Genomic DNA, 6,000 nt, shown 5'->3' with positions numbered 1-6,000 from the left:
GCATACTTTTATACTTATTAATAAATATTTATGAGCGTAATTGCCGGCAAAATATAACGTAGAAATAATTTGCGGTAAATACTAACAGGGAAATGCTTAGTATTGTATGCAGTGGTAATGCAGTAAGTTTACGAAGTGCAGCAGCGATCATTGTTGCATTGTTTATCATTGCACTATTATGTCGAGGTTATGGAGCCGGCGCGCAAAGTCACTGAAAACAAATTGAATGTATTAAGCTCCGTAGAACTTTATATTCCATTTATATTGTGCGCTTTACGACTGAACGTGCGTGTTATTTTGTTTTACGGTGGAATTATTGTACTCCACTGGTACTAAAACGAATACGACACTGCAACGCCGAAAGAAAATTACGGTCGATGCAGGCCAAGGGTTATGTAAAGATGGGTAGAAGGCGGACGTAAAAAGACTCCTACTATATTCAGTCACGAGCATCGAGTCCGCTAATGTTGGCTATTGAATTTCAAACAGTGCTATTGGCTTGAACAAACCGTCACGACATTTAAAACAAGTTCATCTGTTCTATATTTGATATCTATGTGCAGCGCCGGACCGAGGTAAATTTTAGAATGGAGCGAGATCCAATTATGGCGCCTTTCCTGTTTGCTCCTAACATTATATACTAAGGACGTTTGAAAAGTTCGTAGCCTAACGTATATCGGAATGTCAAGAAAAAAGAAATATAGCCCCCTAGGATTTGGTGCCTGGAGCGACCGCTCTGTTCGCCGTATGGACGGTCCGGCCCTGTCTATGAGTCTCAGATCCCAGTACATATGGCAACCTTCAATGAGCTGGTTATTTAATGTAAAGTATTTTGTGTCATTTTAAATATGTTTATTGATATATTTCATTTCATATAAAAAGCTTTTCTAATAAAAGACGACCTTCATCGAGCTTTTCATTCATAATATAACCATAATATTAGATGAAAAGCTCGGTGGAGGTCGTCTTAAATTGGGATCCTCTACCGTAAGAGTCTATTCTTGCAATAAAGCCAACAGTATACGCTGTGGTAAAATGTACTGTCTACCCTCAGAAATCATTGTGAACCTATATAGAGAAGGATATTTTGATTTATTTATATTTCGCGGGCTACCTTAGTTAAGAGCCGTATAGTGGCTACCTTAGTTAAGAGCCGTATTCACGCCACTGAGTATACGCCAGACTTCTGACTTCTTCAGACTTCTGATTTCTGACTGAGAATTTTCTCTGATTTAGTAACACGCCAAGTCCTTAAAAAATACATGGGTTCCGTAGGATTTGTGAAAAATTGAATTTTACGCGTACGAAGATGCGGGCGTTCTTATATACATACAAGAAGGTGTAAGTAATATAAGTTAAAAAGTATTTTATTTTCATCTTAAATGAGAAAAGTTTAATAGTAATTTCTCCATTATTGGAAAACATCTTGTGATCCAACAAAACTGACGAATAAAATATTAAAACTCGAGTGGTGGATGGGCCGCCGGTGCCGACTCGACGAATGAGCTACGACCTTTTTCTTAAAAACATTCTCGGTTCCACCTGAAAAATCCTCTTACTTGTTGTAAGAGTAGAAAGGTCATGTCTGTTCATTTTTATAAAGGCGATTGGATATGTTTTTATGAAGCGAATTTTTTTCTAAGCGAAGGTCAATCAATGAACTTTCTAAAATTGATCAGAAAGAATTGAATTTTCAGTTCAAATTTTTAACGTTAGTAGGTACACGTACCTTGTACTATGTTTATTATTTATAACCCCTGATGGCAGATCTCTTTTAGGAAGTACCTCCTCGATGTTTGTTTGTGTCAATTACAGGTAAATACTATAAAAGTCAAAGTCAAAGTCAAGATTCATTGATTTCAATTAGGCTTATTTTACAAGTATTGTCAAAAAGTCAGGTAATGTTATTAGATAATGATAATAATTAATCGAATGCTTAAAATTAAAGTTACGAGGGTTCCAAAAGCGCCTTGGTCCGAGAAGAGACCACAACAAACTCAGTCAGGTTTTTTTTTAAATTATTTAACAATATTTAATTATACACATGGCCTAGTCTAGTATAGAGATTGATAGACACAGCAGTGTCTTACAGAAACTGTTCCGCTGTTATAGGCAATAGCTTTCCACTAACACCACGTTTACGATCTGTTTGTTCCGTTAAATATTCTTTAAAAAAACAAAAACTCATAGAAGAAGTTATTTGAGATCGTATAATACTTACACAATGTAGAAATATAGAAATGCAAGTAAAATCGCGCGAAACTGTTAGATTGTAAAATAAATGAATCCATACCGTATGTAAATCGCATCGTCGTAAGTTTTTATTGAAAAACTTGAAAGCTGATGAAAATGGAATGCGATGGCAAAGATCCCACCGTTATCTTAAAAATGTGATATGATATTGGAATTTCTCTGTTTGTATACCTACAAAAATATTTTTTTAAAGAAAATTTGTCATATCTTTTTAGAAATTACCAATATTCCCGTTTCAACAAGTCGGAAAAAGCTGTGTTAGGAGTGGGCACGATAATAGAACCGACCTCTTGGCGTGGAGTCCGACCCATTTACCGTTGAGCTATGAAAGCTCAATAAGCTTTAATAGCTTAACGATCAAAATATTACGAATTATATGAGTATTAACGAGAACCATTATTATCAGCCTATTTTAACGTCCCATTTGCCAAGGCCAGGCCTCCCTCTTTATAGGAGGGGATATGGAACTTAGACCCATCACGGTGGTCCAGTGGTTAGCCCAGTCAGTCAAGACCCTAAAATGGAAGCGGACTAACTTGTTAGGAGGAGAATGAAAATCCACACCACTTTCGGTTTCTACACGATATCGTATTGGAACGCTAAATTTTGGCGGTACGTATTTGTCGGTAGGGTGGTAACTAGCCACTACCGAAGCCTCCCACCAGCCAGACCGGGACCAATTAAGAAAACCTGAACCCGCCAGGGATCGCACCCAGGACCTCCATTTTATAAATCCATGGCGCATACCACTGCGCCACGGAGGCCGTCGATTAATTCAAAGATATTTATATTATCATAAGAATTAAAGGAGAAAGAGAACTATTGTTATGTAAGTAAATCTAATAACAGTTTATTTTTAATTTAACGTTGTATTGGAAGATCGCTTCAAGTGATAAGAGCACCCTAACCCTCAACACTATTTTTTGTTTGATCTTTGTTTTGTTAGTAGCAATAAGGGTTTTCTATCTATTCACGACGGAACTGAGTGGGTTTATTTATGCGTTTGGGGTAAGTTGTTTGTATGTTATAAATTTTCAACGCCTTGCTGTATGCATCGATTTTGATTTTTTTGATAAGTGCCGATGGTTCCATGTGGGTCCACTACGGCGACACCGGGGGTTTGGGCGAGCGCAGAAGCATCGCCTGATGAGACCCGAAGGCTGAAATAAAGATAGAGGACGGAATGACTCTCTAGGGGCGTCTCCTATGAGACTCGGACCTCGGCTTAGAGGGCCATTTGGGAAGGGTTAATCGTGAACTGAGTGAATCAGTCCGGACGCCCCCAAGATCGTGAGTTAGAATACCCACGTCCGGGTGACGTTAGATATTGGGGACCTCGTCTTCGCCGGCGAAGACGCTTTTGTAGCTTGTGATTGTGTTGCCCGGGAAGAATTCTCGGTCGTCATGTCATCGTCTAGATGGTAAAGGACGTTTTTGGAACGCCTCTGCTTGAAGTTAGCGTTAAGGTTGGGAGTGTAGTTGCAGGCTACAACCACTAGTTGGTTGGGATGTCGATTTTGATGCAGTTTCTTGCACTACCACACGGAAGGAATTTTTTATTGCCCGTAATCATTGCAAGTATTACAGATTTTATACCGTCTAGAAAACTTTATAAACAAGAGACTTTATGAGAAGGTTATCAATTTGATGGACTTTATGTGTAACAATATAAACAAGTACCTACAATTAAAATTAATCAACTATATAAATATAGTGATCCAGGAAATTATCACTCCAACACTTTGTTTTGAAATTAGTTTTACAATTTCTGTCATGGTCATGATTTTCATGACCATTCTACTGCATCCAAATATGTCAAGTGGCTTATTATATAGGCATTCTTAAAACGTCAAGATTTATTGGTTAGGTTTAGAGAACCGATTCTAAAAGCGAAAAATATATTCATAATTTTTTGAAATCCGCTCATTCAACGTTGATCAAGTTCCAACATCTCAGTATCGTTATAATGATATGTCAGATCAATTTACAACAAGCGGATAATTTTACAGGCTGCAAATGTGGGCCACTGTAAGCCTTTCAAAAATTACCCTGACCTGGTCAAGGTAATGTACCTTATGTACGATATACCCAGGCTGTTAAATAATGTACTGTTAGAACTAGAGCGTGCTGATAAGCATGTGATAGCCAGACAAATCACATTATTATGATGGCTAAAGGATGTCAGCTAATGTTCCTATTATAATTCATTGGTCCCGTGGTTAGCTGGTTCAGCTATTGTCCAAGGTTCAAATCCCGGGTCAGGCCAATAAAAAATACGTTACCTATTAGGATTTTTCTTACAAGTCAATTCAAAACTCAAATCAATATTTCAATTAGACTTAGATTAGGTACAAGCACTTTCGAAACGTCATCATATTATAAGATAATGGTGATAATAATATGTCAAAAACTTAAAATCAAAGTTATGAGGGTTCCAAACGCTTGGTCCAAGAAAAATCTTAATAGCAGAATGCAGTTGGGAAGTTGGCGGTGTTGATGCACCCCCGAGCCTTAGAGAGCGCGTAAACCGTCAGACCTGCGCCTGATCTTTCACCGGTCGTGTCGGTCTACCGTTCCATCGGACTATGAGACATTTGTGCGCTACTATGGACACTTGTGCGCAATAATATATCCTGCGTACATGGTTAATCTCAATATGAGATTAGCCGCCGTGGACGGAAAATACCATTCGTCCGGGAGCATACAGCCTATATTTATTATTAGGGAAATTTGATCCGTGGTGGCTTTGGAAGATAGCAGGTTTCTCATCTTCATTTCTCCACTTAAAGTTGATGCTGAGTTAATTCAACTTTTCTTTGAAGCTTGGTAAGAGTCACAGGACGCATTAGGCGCTTTTTGTGATTTATCCAAGGCATATGAGTGTCTGCAACATGAAATGTTGGTCAGGTCATTACTACGGAATTACTGATAAATCCCTAAACTGGCTTAGTTCTTATTTGATGAATAGAATTCAGAAAGTAGATATCAATGAAAAGCGGTCTACCAGATCTGTTGTAAAAATGGGGGTTCCTCAAGGATCTGTACTAGGGCCATTTCTTTTTCTCATTTATATTAATAACCTTTCTTATGTTGATAAAGATAATCATGAGATAGTTTTATTTGCAGATGATATAAACATACTTACCTAAGTAACGTACCTATGTACGGTAGGAGCAAAGCATGAATAATTATGAATATTTTAATTCTTTATAATTTAGCTCTTGACTACAATCTCATCTGATTGTAAGTGATGATGCAATCTAAGATGGAAGCGGGCTAATTTGTTAGGAGTAAGATGAAAATATTATATTATAAAATAAGGTATGTCTGGTCCTCTCAGGCTCTTTGTTCATGTCTAGTTATAATGAAGTTATTTAAGATTAAGGATAATTAAGCGGATATTCGCAGGGTCAGAGGCCGAGGGTTCACTCCAGGGAGAGAGAACGACTCATTGACGATAATGCGTTCCCTACTATGTCTAATCTCGGACAGTTTAATATTAAATGGGCGAAGGTAAAATTTATTTTCCTTAATAAGATAAAAGGTAAATAATTCGCGAGATTTTTCTCTACGCTACACCACGGAGTAGAACACTTAAGATGTTCTTGCCAAGAACAAAATAATCTCGGAACAAGCGCAAAATGTTATATTGAAATAAATTGGACTTACCATTACATAATACCAATTATTATTATACTTGTGTGTTTAAGAGTATTACAACTTAAAATATTTAGATAAGATATTTTC

The sequence above is a fragment of the Bicyclus anynana genome, chromosome 6 (assembly GCF_947172395.1).
Source record: "Bicyclus anynana chromosome 6, ilBicAnyn1.1, whole genome shotgun sequence".
Lineage (NCBI taxonomy): Eukaryota > Metazoa > Arthropoda > Insecta > Lepidoptera > Nymphalidae > Bicyclus > Bicyclus anynana.
This window is presented reverse-complemented; position numbering follows the sequence as displayed.